The sequence below is a fragment of the Schistocerca nitens genome, chromosome 9, assembly GCF_023898315.1.
Source record: "Schistocerca nitens isolate TAMUIC-IGC-003100 chromosome 9, iqSchNite1.1, whole genome shotgun sequence".
NCBI classification, from domain to species: domain Eukaryota; kingdom Metazoa; phylum Arthropoda; class Insecta; order Orthoptera; family Acrididae; genus Schistocerca; species Schistocerca nitens.
In genome coordinates, this window is record NC_064622.1 from 293,590,425 (window position 1) to 293,606,400 (window position 15,976).

A 15,976-nucleotide genomic window follows, 5' to 3' on the forward strand; every position below is an offset into this window, starting at 1 on the left:
GTGTTGTTAGATAAATCTAACATTTATGATTTTAGTTAAATGTTCCTGCATATTTCAAAGCTAATTAACTGACAATCTAGAAATGCTTTCCTTCAACTCCATACATTAATCTGTGACTCGACTATAAAACTTCAACAATTGCTTGCCAGTTGTGTCATCATTTGAAGTGGTGTGCAGTGTTAGATTCCTAACACAGGAGTCCTTATGTAAAAAATACTTCTCTTTTCGTGGAATACCGTGTTGCATCATTTTTAGTCTGATTCTTGTACTTGTAACATGCTGCTGTTTTCTTTTGTTTTTTCCTGAAAGTGTGCAGCATATGTTACTTCTTTTATAAGAAAAGCAAGTATTCTTATTGGGTTTTGCGAACTGAACAAAGCAATTGTGTATACGGAGTATTTGACATTCTCTGCCAGATATGAAAATATATATAACTTTCCAGGAAAGAAGTCAAGTCAGAGGAATAGATATTGATGTGGTTAGATGAACAACTACACACGGATATTTATGTAGAGGGCCTGTCATCAGATATTGATGTACCCCCTGAGCATGAAGAGATCAATACCACAACAGATCAGTCAGACAGTGAATCTGTTATTTCTGCTGCAGCTGTTTGTCAATACACAGGTCGTGAAACTTTTCTTGGTAAAGATGTACTAACAGAATGGTTGATGCAACATGCTCCTCCAGCACAAACTACCCTTCATTATATTGTAACACAGCTTCCAGGTGTGAAGTTAGTAGCAAAATATCCGAAAACAGTTTTGGAATGCTGGAAATTATTTTTTCCACATAGTGTAATTGGTCGCATTGTGAAATACACAAACCAAGAACTTGACAGAATGGCAGCATCTTATTCACAGAGTGCTCGAGACTGCTCATGGACAGGTTTTGAAGAGTTATCTACTTTCTTTGGTGTATTAGATCTCGCAGGAGTGAAAAAGCCACAGCACCTCAATACTAATGAGCTATGAGTCACTGATGAGACTGCACCTGATTTCTTTGTTTCATCGATGAGCAAACGAAGATTCCACACAGTTCTTCAAGCTATACGTTTTGACAACAAATGTATGACAACTCAGAGAAAGGAAACAAAATCTGGCACCTTTTAGAGAAATATTTGACAAATTTGTGGATGTTTGCAAGGAGAGCTATAGTGCCGGTGCATTGGCAATGATAGTCGAAATGTTAGAACCATTCTGTGTACATTGCAAATACTGGCAGTATGTGGCAAACAAGCCTGCAAAATGTGGAATGAAGGTATATGTGCTATGTGATTCCAGAACGTTTTATATGCTAAATATTGACATATTTGCAGGCAAACAGCCTACTGGGCCATATCAAGTACCCAATGATGCAGAAATATAGTGTTATCATTGATTCGAACGATTGACAAAACAAGTAGAATGTGACTATGGACAATTATTTTACATATACGCCATTGGCTAACAAAATGTGCGCCAACCATCGACTCACAGTAGTAGATACTCTATCGAAGACGTAAAGTATAGACAACTAAACAGCAGCATATTCGCATTTGGAGACTAACCAAGCAACAACTATTTGATTTGCTTATACATCCCAAAAAAGAAACAGAAAAGGAATGTTCTAATGTTATCCACCACACACAGTGACGATGCTATAGACGCTGACGGTGGCAAAGCGAACAAACATGAAGTCATTATATTTTACAGTCTCCCAAAAGGAGGTGTAGATGTTGGCGACCATTTGAAATTAGGATATTCTGTTTCTTGAATAGGCAACTGTTCCCCACTTACACTGTTTTTCAGCTTGTTGAACATTGGAGCAATAAATGCTCAAATAATATATAAGGTAAACACAAATGACTTATTTCTACGGAGAAGATTCATCACAGAATTGAGTATGATGCTTACAAAAGCCCACATGATCAAACACATGTCGATTCTGAGGATATCACTTTGGTTGAAGGAGAAAATAAAAGGTGTTGCACACATTTTCAAACTACTGACAGCTAAACAAGATAATGAATCAAGAGAGAAAAATAAGATGTCACTACTGCCCTGACAGTAAAAACAGATTCACACAACATCACCACCATAATTGTTCCAGTCCTGTCTGTGAAGAACATACAGCATCGAGTGCTCTTATTTTCCAGGAGTGTGTGTCACAAGAAGCCATTTCTGAACCTGATGAGTAAAAAGGAGTGTGGTTAATGTTAATTCGTCCCTCACTATAAATATTACGAACTGCTGTTCAGACAGTTGTTGTAATTATAGTCAAAAAAGTTTGTGAAATCTTTACATGTTAAAATACTTTTAAGTTTAGCAAATTACATGTTCCATACCATGTTAATACTAACATATAATGCTTTGGTAATAATAAAGAAATGATTTCTTGTATCAACATGTCCTTGTCTGGCATACAGGGATAAAAAAGGTGTAAGGTCTCATTGTTAGAAGAAATGTAACATGGGATTTATCGTGTGACAACAATATACACGAGCGACTGCAGTTAAGCATGTCTCTAAGACACCTTTGAAATTCTGGACACTTTTCAACCCATCCAGTATGAGCAGTCTAAAATTTTCTATTATTTTTAACTATAATTTTAAATGATTTAATGTGTGTTTGATTATAATCAATTACATGAATTATTTTTTTCATCCTAAACTTGTTTTCAATATATGAAATATTATTCCTTTTAACATTTTCAAAAGTAATCAAAATAGTTTCAGCTATGTAATGAAAAGATGTTTTATCTTTTAATACATTTAACTTTCACATTTTATAAATTTAATACATAGTTGTTTATTCACAGAAGAGATCATTCGCCACTTCATAAAATTAACTTTTAAAAATACTTTTGGTGTACTTAAAAAATTATATTAGTAATTTTTTAAAAATTGTTTTGATTTGAAAATTAAAGAATATAATATCCATCTGTAAGTACTGACAATTTTAACCACATCTGGGAGAAGGGGTTATATTTTCTAATATTGTGTGACTGTCTTCATCATCAACTTTTAGAATTATTTGGATTATATCATTATAGTCTAATATTGCAATCAATTATTCACTTGTAATTATGTTTGTTTTTTCGTTATAATTGTAGCCTGGCATTTCAGTGGGGTTAAAAATATCTCTGTATTTTAATTTCTCTTCAAAATCATTTAATGCCACCTCCAGGGTGGATCTTGAAATACCTTCATATTTTAATTTATTTTGTTTATTTTACATTTGAAAAATTGAAAATTATTACCTTTCAACATCTACAACGATTACATTTTAAATTGAATAAAATCCAGATGCAGTCACGGATCCATTTAAAAAATATTATCTTTTTTTACGATCTAAATTTGATCCATCAACTTAGAGGATATGAAACTATTTTATCTTTTTTATTTTATGTCCCAAAATTTGTATGTAAATAACCTTAAGTCCTACAAGCATTAAATTTTTACCTGTGATATCTCAAAACAAATAACGTTTAAAAGATAATTTGTAATAAATACATTATTGTGTTCAAAAAATAGACAACAAATATCTGATATTGACTTCATGAATAAACGTATTTTCTTTGACATGTTTAATAAATAGATTTCGATTAACATCATTAGTATAGATTGTTTTTGATTATAAGTCAGACCCCTTGTGGAAGACACCATATTATCATATCTTCATTTAGATTTTTCCAAATTGTTGAATTTTCTTTTTTTTAAATTAATAAAAATTATTTCGCAAAAATGACAAGTCTAAATAGTCCAAAATTCAACCAGTTCAAAACTACTCAAAACAATTAGGACTCACAAGTTATTTAAAGCTGGGAAAACCATAACTTGTTGATCTAATTAATAATTGTAATACTTATAAGGAAATGAACAATAATATTAACAAAGAAGTTGATGACTTAAAAATTAAACAGCAACAACTTAGTCAAATAATTCATCTTATGTGTAAAAATTTAAATTTTAGACCATTATATGAGTTGTATTTAACAAATAAAACACATGGGAATACAGTTGTTGGTTATATTAGAAAAGAAAATCCATTTTCTGAAATTGAACAGAAATATGAAATTTCAAAATTTTATGAATTACACGAACACTATATGAGAACTTCCAGATCATTTAGATTGGGAATGCATGTTACATTTTCGTGAGTTATCTCCAGATATTATAATAGGAATTCCCTATAAATTTGTTTGGGAAAATATATCAGGAAGAAAAAACTTATCCAAAATCTTATTGTGAGGAGTTCAATACAAATTGGATTTCGTGTATTTATCAGGAAGAAAAATTTATCCTATAATTTTATGAGTGTATTTCAGGATTAATTAAATTTTAAATAAATATGAAGTTTTCAAGTATTATGTGAATATTTTATGAGAGAATTTCAAGATAAATTTGATTGTAAGAAACATTAGGCAGACAAAAAAATGTCTGAGAACTCGTAAGAGAATTTTTGCGCAAATTGAACTGGGATTATATATCAGCCTTTCAGATTTTATCAAAAGTTTTTATGAGATAATTCCAAGATAAATTAAATTGGGATGGTATTACAGGTAATTAAATGTACCAGAAGGTGTTACAAGACAGTTTCAAAATAAGGTTAATTAGGAATATATTTTTAAATGTCAGGAACCATCACAATCGTTTTACAAGAACTATTAATATCTTATTGAGTAATAGATTCTCCTGATATTCTGTGTGCTGCAGTATAGAAAATCACCAACATGTAAAAACAGATTGTAATCATACTTTTCATGGAGAATGTGTTAATGAATGGTTAAAAGAACAAGTATAGAAAAGTTATTAAACCATTATAGTCTCAATTTCAGTGAAGATTTATTGTATCATTAACCAACAGATATTCAGAATATTACAATAATTATTAAAAGAATATAATCTTAACTAATGAAGATTATATTATTATTATATTATTAATCAATTTTTCTTGTGTGTAATATTGAAATAATTATGTCAACAAATAATCCTAAGATCACTTCCTTTTGTTGATACATATTTATTGCATTACAATTACAATTATATCTTTATAATTAAGATGTACATCTTTGATTCTGTATAATTCTTTTTCTAAATTTTTATTGTGTTCTAATGATACACAAATGTCTGTCTGCGTAGGGTATTGGTAGCGTTTCTGCTTGTCATGCAGGAGGCCCAGGTCCAACTCTTGGCAGGGGACTGGGTGTTGTGTGTCCTTTATCATTATTTTCATCATCATTGACCAACAAGTTGCCCAAGTCATGTCAACTAAAAAGGACTTGCAATACCATGGCTGAACTCCCCCGCATGGCAATGCCATATGTTCATTTCATTTTATATTCAGTGTAATTATCAAAGAATTTTGAAAGAATGAATGTTGGTCTTAAATTTTTAACTGTTCCTGGAAAAGTGGGAGATAATAAAGCAATCATTTCTCTTCCTCATATCACATCTAAAGCATTATCAACTGTTTCAGTTAAATGATTGATGTGACCATTTTTAATTTGATTAAATTTTCTAAGTATGTTATTTGATCCTCCTTTTTATATTGTCTCTGTTTTCGAATTTTTGGGAAAACTTCTTCATAAATTTTGTATCTCATGATTCATAAACATAAACCTTTTCATTCTGGTCATTGGTGCTTGGCTTTAGATCAATCTCATAATATTTTAAATGTATACAAATGGAGATATTTCCACTGTTGTTGTTTATGATGCAACTGTCACCTGAAAAGAATAAAGTACTACAATTTTTGTATGATTCTGTTATTTAAATAATCATGAAGATACAAAACTTACTGAAGTGAGTGACATATTCACAGAAGGTTTATTGTTACATGTAATCTTGAAACAACTGGTGAGATAAGTCAAGAGACTTTAAAATTTATGATTAAATATACATTTAGTGTAAAAGATTCTTTTTGTACTTATACAACTAATATGAATCTATAGAATATAAAAATATAAAATATTACTATGAGGGGGCGTCTAAAAAGTATTAGAAGTTACAGACAAAGCATTTCATTGTAGCAATAATACACTGATATTTGATTTCGTCTTGATAGCAATAATCCTGATATATTAATTTCAAATAAAAGACAATTACATAAAATGAAATATATGGCCAGTGTTGTCTAAAGGATCTAAATGGAAACGAAAATATGTTTGGTCATGCAATTTTTTACAAATACGAAAAATGATCCAGTAGAAATGCATATGGATGGTGACAAGTTGTGGTACTTAGACATTGACAAAAATACACCAAAACATAAGGCAAATCTATTTGAAGTTTTAGTTCTTGCAAGTGGTCAATCCTAATGATTAGGTTATTCAGATGTTTCTGAATTAATCATGTACTCATACTATAGAGGTTCACATTTAGAATTATTTCAAGATGACATCTATGGTATTCAAAGTTTGGGTAGTAAAAAATATCAAAACAACTGATTATACCAAAATATACACCAGTTGTCACTCCTGTTATACAGCAAATCATTATGTGAAATTAATAAATCCGTGCACATATTACATGTGACAAAATTTTTATATACATTCTGTAAGAAGTGGCTGTGATTAGTTAGTGATATGAATCCACAATTAGTAAATAGTTGGTTAACACTGTTACCACAAGACTTGCAAAAAAGAGATGTATTGTAATAAGGACTGCATAGTGATGTTATTGTCTTTTTGATGATATGATGTATATGATAAATTTACAGACATTAGAACTACACCCTGAGTGTCCAAAGTCAAAACCAGTATGCGATTACATAAAAACTATTATTGAATCATGTAGTAAAAACTTCTTGTGGTAGAAAAATTGTACTCTTTAATGCATTTTTCTATGTGGAGTTAGATGAGGGTGATCTTAAATATAAATCAAGTGGAATTTTAAGTTGACAATTTCCAGGTTTACATACATGATTAAATTCTACATTCTGATATGTTAATAGATAATTATATTTCTTCCTAGGCTGATGCATTTTATGAATATAACGATATCACAAGGAAATTAGGTAAAGCTGGTACAACAGATTTATGTTTACTTGGTACTGATTGTAATAAATCATTAGAATTAGATCCTAAGGTAATAAATATATTCAAAGATACATTATAAAAACTGGACACTCTATAATAACTTAGTAAATTGTTTTTTCTTATAAATGGAAGCTCTCAATCAACAGCTAAAGTTGTCTTTGGGCTGGCGACAGCAGAAGCTGTCTCCAGTGTCTGTGTCCAAACCAAACTGTATAAGTATTGTAACATTGAGCAGTCAATTGATAATTTTTCTTCATGAAAAAGAAACAGAAGATGGCTATAGAACGATGTGTAGAGAATGTGAAAATGAATATCATGTAAAAGCGTACAATGAAAAACGAATTCCTTGTGTATGTTGAAAATATTTTCTAAATATTATTATAAAAATTATTTACGTGGAATTCCTAGTGAAGAATGTTCAAAAATATTTTCATCGATGAATAATGATGAAAAAAAGAAACTAATACATCTACAAAGAAATGTATAGTTCATCAAGAGATTAAAAATTTAGATTGTTTTTACGAAAAAAAATCACATAAAGATAATTATGATAACCAACATAAAACATGTGTTTTAGTACATATATCAAGAATAAGAAAGGATAATCATCTCATACTCAATTTTAAATACCTAGTAAATAAGAGTACTATCTGATTGGATTCTCAAGTCTTAGTTTTTTACAGACCTAATGCATTTAATAAAAAATACAGTAAAGCTGCATTTGTATGGAGTGTAGCCATGTATGGAAGTGAAACATGGACGATAACCAGTTTGGACAAGAAGAGAATAGAAGCTTTCGAAATGTGGTGCTACAGAAGAATGCTGAAGATAGGGTGGGTAGCTCACGTAACTAATGAGGAGGTATTGAATAGGATTGGGGAGAAGAGAAGTTTGTGGCACAACTTGACTAGAAGAAGGGATCGGTTGGTAGGACATGTTTTGAGGCATCAAGGGATCACAAATTTAGCATTGGAGGGCAGCGTGGAGGGTAAAAATCGTAGATGGAGACCAAGAGATGAATACACTAAGCAGATTCAGAAGGATGTAGGTTGCAGTAGGTACTGGGAGATGAAGAAGCTTGCACAGGATAGAGTAGCATGGAGAGCTGCATCAAACCAGTCTCAGGACTGAAGACCACAACAACAACACAATGCATTTAATAAAAAGAAGACTAAAATGGAGAAACTCATAGATGTACTACTATGTGATTAACGTAAAAGATAATTTAAGAGGTTATAGTAAATTAAATGAATCTGCCCTAATTACTTTTATTAAGAGACATTGAGCAGGAACTCTTTGGAAACAGTAACCTCATTTTGATGACGAAATTTTCTAAACTGAAGAAGATAAACCATTGAAAAAATAGTTCCATTTTCTACCAATGTCTTTGAGAAACAAAAAACACAAAAACAGTTAATAATTATCTAGTTGATAAAATATTTGCCAAGAGATTACAAACTATAAATTCTGAAATTAATATAAACTCAATTAAACCTAAACAATTCTTAACTGTGGTAAAACTGAAATTTTAGAAAATAGTAAAATACAATCTAAGAACAGATCATAGAATAAAAATAACTTAAATTTTTGTGAGTACCAAATGCAGACAAATAAAAATATTATGGAATTTAAGTTTCATGTAGTAAGTGGAAGATGCTGCATAAACTAATGCTAATGCAGCTTCAAACTGGTCGCTGGAGTCGACTTTAGAATAGACTTTCAATAGCTTAAGACTGAAGTAATACAGTCCTCATCTCTCCAGGTTGCCACACTATTTCCCAGTCATGCCAAGTGGACTGCAGAATTCGTTGGTCTGTGCCTGGATTTAGCGCTGTGTTCCATCCTATATAGTTGAAAAGATTCCAATTTCTTGAATGGGTGTCTTACTGACATTGAAAATTTACATTTTCCCCTCTCTTCTAACACATAAAATGGGATACTTACTTTCGAATGGAGTATTTGGACTCATACATTACTTACAGATGGCTATGTTCTTGAGAGTCTACTGTAACAGTTCCGCCATGTAAAACGGAATGTAAAATTTGCAACCCATCACGGATCTTCCTTGTCCACAGACAGATGGTAAACTATTCTTGAGATTCCATTGTACAGCATGGGGTGGGGCCATTCTTGAGCAAGTTGGGGACGGATAACATGCATGTATAATCCTGACATGCTTACACTCAGTTGACAAAAGTTATGAGATCCCTCCTAATATCGTGTCGAATCTCCTTCTGCCCGGCGTAATGCAGCAACATGATGTAGGATGGATTCAGTAAGTTGTTAAAGTGTTCTGCAGAAATACTGATCCATGCTGTCTCAATTTATTTATTTATTTACATTTCAAGTTCTGTAGGAGCAAACTGAGCAACAAATCTCCAAGGTCATGGAACGTGTCAGTACATAAAATTACAACATAAAAGTAATAACAGATAAAAATAAAATGTTTATGAACACAAAATGTCGATCCATAAGTGTAAGTAAGTGCAGTCAACAATTCAACAATAGCAGCCTAATTTTTCAAGGAAGTCCTTGAACGAATAGAAGGAGTGAGCCATGAGGAAACTCTATTTTAAAGCACGTGGATTACTGCTAAGATTTTTGAATTCAAGTGGTAGTTTATTCAAGATGGATGCAGCACTATATTGCACACTTTTCTGCACAAGAGTTACAAAAGTCTGATCCAAATGCAGGTTTGATTTCTTCCAAGTATTAACTGAGTGAAAGCTGCTTATTCTTTGGAATAAGCTAATATTCTTAACAAAAAATGACAGTAGGGAATATATATATTGAGAGACCAATGTCAAAATGGCCAGACTCGTGAACAGGAGTCGACAAGAGGTTCGTGAATTTACACCACTTATTGCCCAAACAGCCAGTTTCTGAGCCAAAAATATACTTTTAGAATGGGAAGAGGTACCCAAAAATATAATACCATATGACACAAGCGAATGAAAAAAGCTAAGAAGAATAGTTTTCGTGTCAAACAGTCACTCATTTCTGATACCATTTGAATACTACAAATAGCAGCATTAATTCTTTGAAGAAGATCCTGAATGTGAACTTTCCACAACAGTTTACTATCTATCTGAATACATAGAAATGTGAACTGTTCAGTCTCACTAATCATTTGCCTTTTCTGTGAAATTAAAACGTCAGGTTTTGTTGAATTGTGGGTCAGAAACTGTAAAGACTGAGTCAGACTGTGATTTAGCATTAGTTTATTTTCTACAAGCCATGAACTTAAATCATGAACTGCATTATTTTAAACAGAGTCAATGTTGCACACAATATCCCTTACTACCAAGCTAGTGTCATCAGAAAATAGAAATATTTTAGAGTTACCTGTGATACTACATGGCATATCATTTATATAAATAAGTAACAGGAGTGGCACCGACACTGATCCCTGGGACACCCCCTACTTGTCTGTACCCTACTCAGACCCCACATCACAGCCATTCTCAACACTGTGAATAATGACCTTTTGCTGTCTGTTGCTAAAGTAAGAGGTGAACCAATTGTGAGCTACTCCCTGTATTCTGTAAAGGTCCACCTGCTGGAGCAATATTTTGTGGTCAACGCAATCAAACGCTTCAGTTAAATTAAAAAATATGCCTAGCCTTTGAAACCTTTTGTTTAATCCATTCAGTACGTCACAGAGAAAAGAGAAGATAGCATTTTCAGTTGTTAAATGGCTTCTAATGCCGAACTGTATATTTGATAGAAAATCGTGTGATATAAAATGATTAATTATCCTTGCATACACAGCCTTTTCAATAACGTAAGCAAACATCGATGTCATAGAAATAGGTTTAAAATCGTCTACATTATACCTTCCTCTCTTTTTATAAAGTGTCTTTATCACTGAGGACTTTACTCGTTCAGGAAACTGGCCATTCATAAAGGAAAATTTACAAAAAATGGCTAAATACAGGGCTAACATGTGCAGCACACTAATATTCTGCTACACACTCCATCATATCAATGAGAGTCCTTAGTCTTCAGTGATTTAATTATTGACCCAATCTCCACCTTGTCTGTATCAGAGAGGAGAATTTCAGACATCAATCTCCAAAAGGCATTTGTCAAGAAAGTTATATGATTCTCTGTAGAAACTAAATTTTTATTTAATTCACTGGCAATGCTTAGAAAATGACTGTTAAATACTGTACATAAAACAGATTTATCAGGAACACAAATATTTTTACTATGAACTTACTTTACATCGTCGACCTTCTGCTGCTGACTAGACACTTCCTTCACAACTGTGAATTAGCTATTCTATTCGCATACCACATACTGTTTGGCTTCCTAATAACTTTTTAAGCACCTTACAATACTGTTTGTAATGTACCATGATTGCGGCTACTTATAACATTTTGATATAATTCCCACTTTGTTCTACATGATATCGTTGTCCCACTAGTCAGCCACCCAGGCTGCCTATTGCTGCTAGTATCCCATTTAGAACGTTCTAATGGAAAGCAACTATCAAAGAGCATGAGAAATGTGCTAAGGAAAGCCTTATATTTATCATCTATGTCATCAGCACTATAGACATCCTGCCACTCTTGTTCCTTGCCAAGGTTTAAAAAACTGTCTATTGCTGTTGGATTAACTTTCCTACATAGTTTGTAATTCTATGTGACATTTGTTTGAGTACAAAAACCTTTTAGTGTTAAAATGTGTGCATCATTGTGTGAAAGGCCATTCGCCCATTTACTAACAGAATGCCATCTAGTAATCAAGAATGAATAAATATATTATTTATGGCTGTGCTACTTTTCCCCTGCATCCTAGTTGGAAAAAGCAGTCTGCATCAGATCATATTAATTTAGGAGATCTACCAACATCCTTTTTATTGCACCTACACATACAAAATTTATATTGAAGTCAGCACATACAACTAATTACTGGTACTTCCTACAAGTGAATCAAGAACCCTTTCTAGCTTCAGCAGAAACGCTCTAAAGTCAGAGTTAGTGGACCCATAAAGAACAGCAATCAGAGGTTTAGTTTCACTAAATTCAACTGCCCCTACACAACATTGAAATAACTATTCAGTGGAGTGTCGTGATAGGTCTATGGACTCAAATGGAATACTATTTTTTTACGTACATAGTCACTCCCCCGCCCTGCAAGGAACCCCTTGAAAAAGAGCCAGCTAATCTGTATCCTGGTAAAGGAAGCCTCTGAATTGTCAAATTATTTTAGTGGTGCTCCGATATATCAATAATTTCAGTGTCAACATCAATAAGCAGTTCACTAACTTTATCTCTAATACCTCTTATATTTTGATGAAATATGCTGATTCCTTCTCTACTTTGAAATATGACATCCTCTGAAGGTGAGCCCAAAGTCAGAGGAGTCACACCTATCAGCTGACTTCAGTCTTAAAAATGTGCAGCTCTAACACCAACAACTACAGGAATTTTTCCATGAGTGATCCCACCACCACCCACTATACTGTCACCTATAAGCTTTGCCAACTTGCCCTTCCCATACCTATTGAGGCGTAGCCATGCGTAGTGAAACCCAGTCTACTGATAGACCCAACTGGAAAGACTGAAATGTAACCCATGCCCTCTGTCATCAGCGCCCTCTCTAGCCCCATGCTAATGCGCCTAACAGCCGCATTAAGACGAGACCGATCATGACGCTGAAACAGGTGCACGAGATGCACATTAGTGCCACCATAATTGTTAAAGTGTTGCCGGTGCAGGATTTTGAGCACGAACTGACCTCTCGATTATGTCTCATAAATGTTCGATGCGATTCATGCTGGGTGATCTGGTGGCCAAATCATTCACTCGAATTGTTCAGTATGTTCAAATCAGTCGCGAACAATTGTGGCCCTGTGACATGGCGCACTGTGATCCATAAAAATTCCATCGTTGTTTGAGAACATGAAGTCTATGAATGGCTGCAAATGACCTATTTGAAGCCGAACATAGCCATTTTCAGTCAGTGATCCGTTTAGTTCGACGGGAGGACCCAGTGTATTCCATGTAAGAACAGCCCACGTCACTACTGAGCCACCACCAGTTCGCACAGTGCCTTGTTGACAGCTTGGGTCCATGCCTTCGTGGAGTCCGCGCCACAGTATTACCAAGTGAAATCGGAACTAAGATGCCCAGGCTACGGTTTTCCAGTCGTCTAAAGCTCAACCGATATGGCGACGAGTATAGGAGACGCGCTGCACGCGATGTCGTGCTATTAGCGACGACACTCGTGTCAGCCGTCTGCTGCAATATCCCATTAACGCCAAATTTCGCGGCACTGTCATGATAGATACGTTCGTCGTACGTCCGACATTGATTTCTTCGGTTATTTCAAGCGACGGTTCATTCCGTGCGCAAGACAACATTAATACACTGTTTAGTAGCGTCGTAGGCAATCATTGGTAAAAACTCGAGAAAATTCTGTAATTAATAGAAAACTTGTACCCAAATTCGACTCTCCCCCTCCCCCTCCCACCCCCCTTTCTTGTGACATCCTATGATCCAGTGTACTTGAGCAATATACCAGGATTAGTCACAAAAGTGTTTTAAGAAATCTCCTTTGTGGACGCGTAGCATTTTCCCAGTATGCTAATTATGAACTCCAGTTTTCAACTTGCTTTATTTACGACTGACCATGTGCTATCATACCATTTAATATCCCCATAAACTATAACATCCAGATATTTGTATGAGTTGACTAATTCGAGTAGTGCCTTGTCGATATTATAATCACAGAATGAAACGTTTCCGTGTTTTGTAAAGATAATATTTTTTCCCGAAAAATGGTTGCAGTAATTGAAGGAAGTATAGTACGTGTCAAGAGAAGAAAATATTCTTTAAAGATTGGTCGTAAACCTCTTATCTACGTGTGTACGAGAAACATATCTTGCACACCGAGCGCTTTGGAACAGGACAGATGAGGAAACAGCGTACGTGCTAGACGTTTATGCAGCATATCGTGTTTGCATTGGTATCAAGCACGCACTCAACACATAAAGACGTACAGCATTACCCAGCGTACTGTAGTGTGTAGTGTATCGTTCAGGTGCGTTATTTTAATCTCGCGTACCCGTAGTATTCATGTGGAACATTGCTTGTTGTCGCACAGTGGTACAGCTGCCAATAGAGGACTAATTTTTTGCGTAGATATGGTTTTCCGATTCCGGCAAACAGATGGAAGCAGCATACGGGCATGTAATCTGCGTGTTGCCAAACATCCACGACGTCGCACAACATCTGTAAAGATGTTTTCTCCCTGTTCCAGCCACTTTCGGAAACGGAGCCCCTTGCACCACCCTAACTTCAAACGGAGCAACGGGCATTAGAACATGTAGACGACAATCCTACACCAAGTTTTCGCAGAATAGCTGCAGCGGAAAGCGTTGCTAAGCCTGTTCTCTCGAAAGTCCTCCACGAACAATTGCTCTATCCCTACCAAGTGTAGCGATTTCAAGATCGGCCTGCCAGATTGCATTTATGCCAGTGTTTTATCGAAAGGTATGCTTATGATATTGTTTACTGATGTGCGGGCTTCACGAGAGATGGGAGAGATGATTTCGCAAATTACCATAATACGCACGCATGCGCCGCTGCCAACCTACATGCGCTTGAGGGGAGACAACAGCAGCACATATTTAGCATCAGCGTCTGGGCAGGTGTCCACGGCGACAGGTGGCTAGGTCCCTACGTTCTACACAGCCCAGTGAATGGTGTTCGGAAGCAATTACCTGGGTTGGAGAATGTGCCACAACATGAGCTACTGCAAATGTGGCACATGCACGATGCAACAGTTCTCCATTTTCAACTTCAGGTGAGGTGACCCCTAACATGGGTCTTTGAGGAGCGACAGATTAATCGGGGAAGGCTAAGAGCTTGACCTATCATTTCTCCTGATCCTAATCCTTTGGATTTTTGGCTTTGAGAACATGTAACGATCCCAGCGCATGCGAGCCAGATAAATGACGTGCATACATTACGAGAAAGCACGTTCAGTGCCTGCGACGCAATCCGGCAGTGACCAGGACTATTACAACAAATGCTTGGTTACATGAGACGTAGCGTGGAAAACAGCATTGCAATGGATGGCTGCCACATTGAGGACATGTTCTGAAGCTCAGAGACATGGTGACCATTGTCAGTAATGGGAATAGACCATATCTCCGAAGATATGAGATTTACGACCAAAGTTTACAGGAACTTTGTTCATCCCTTGTTGGATGCTACACTTCCCCAAATATTGAAACATTTCTTTCTGGACACCCTGTATAAAAACAAATTGCCAATTTTTGTGCCACAGTGAAAACTTAGCAAGATCTACCTGAGTGAAATTTTCACTCTGCAGCTGAGAGTGCGCTGATATAAAACTTCCTGGCAGATTAAAACTGTGTGCCGGACCGAGACTCGAACTCGGGACCTTTGCCTTCCAGGGGCAAGTGCTCTACCATCTGAGCTACCCAAGTACGACTCGCGCCCCGTCCTCACAGCTTTACTTCTGCGATTAGAGCACTTGCCCGCGAAAGACAAAGGTCCCGATTTCGAGTTTCGGTCCGGCACACTGTTTTAATCTGCCAGGAAGTTTCAAGGTCTACCTAGATATCTGCGCAGTTTTTCTTCATATAGTACATACGTGTGCACTAGAAATTTAAAAAATAATTATAATTTAGAGTTAACGCTGTACCGTTGGCCTAACATGGCTACGAAATGTTCTATGCTGGTGTTCTGCTAGCTGGATGCGGCGGTGGGAGCAGGTGGTGGTAAGTTGCTGGGAGCGAGGGGTCTGTGGCTGGCCGGCAGTTGCTTCCGGAGCGGCTGTGGCGGGAATCGACCCCCCAGCGGTCAGATAATGAGAGAACATGCCGGCACAACTTCCGGAGGGGCGGGGAAGCCGTCTACAGGCGCGGGATGCTTCGCTACAGGCACCTCATATCGCCGCGCACAGACAGTTCAGTACC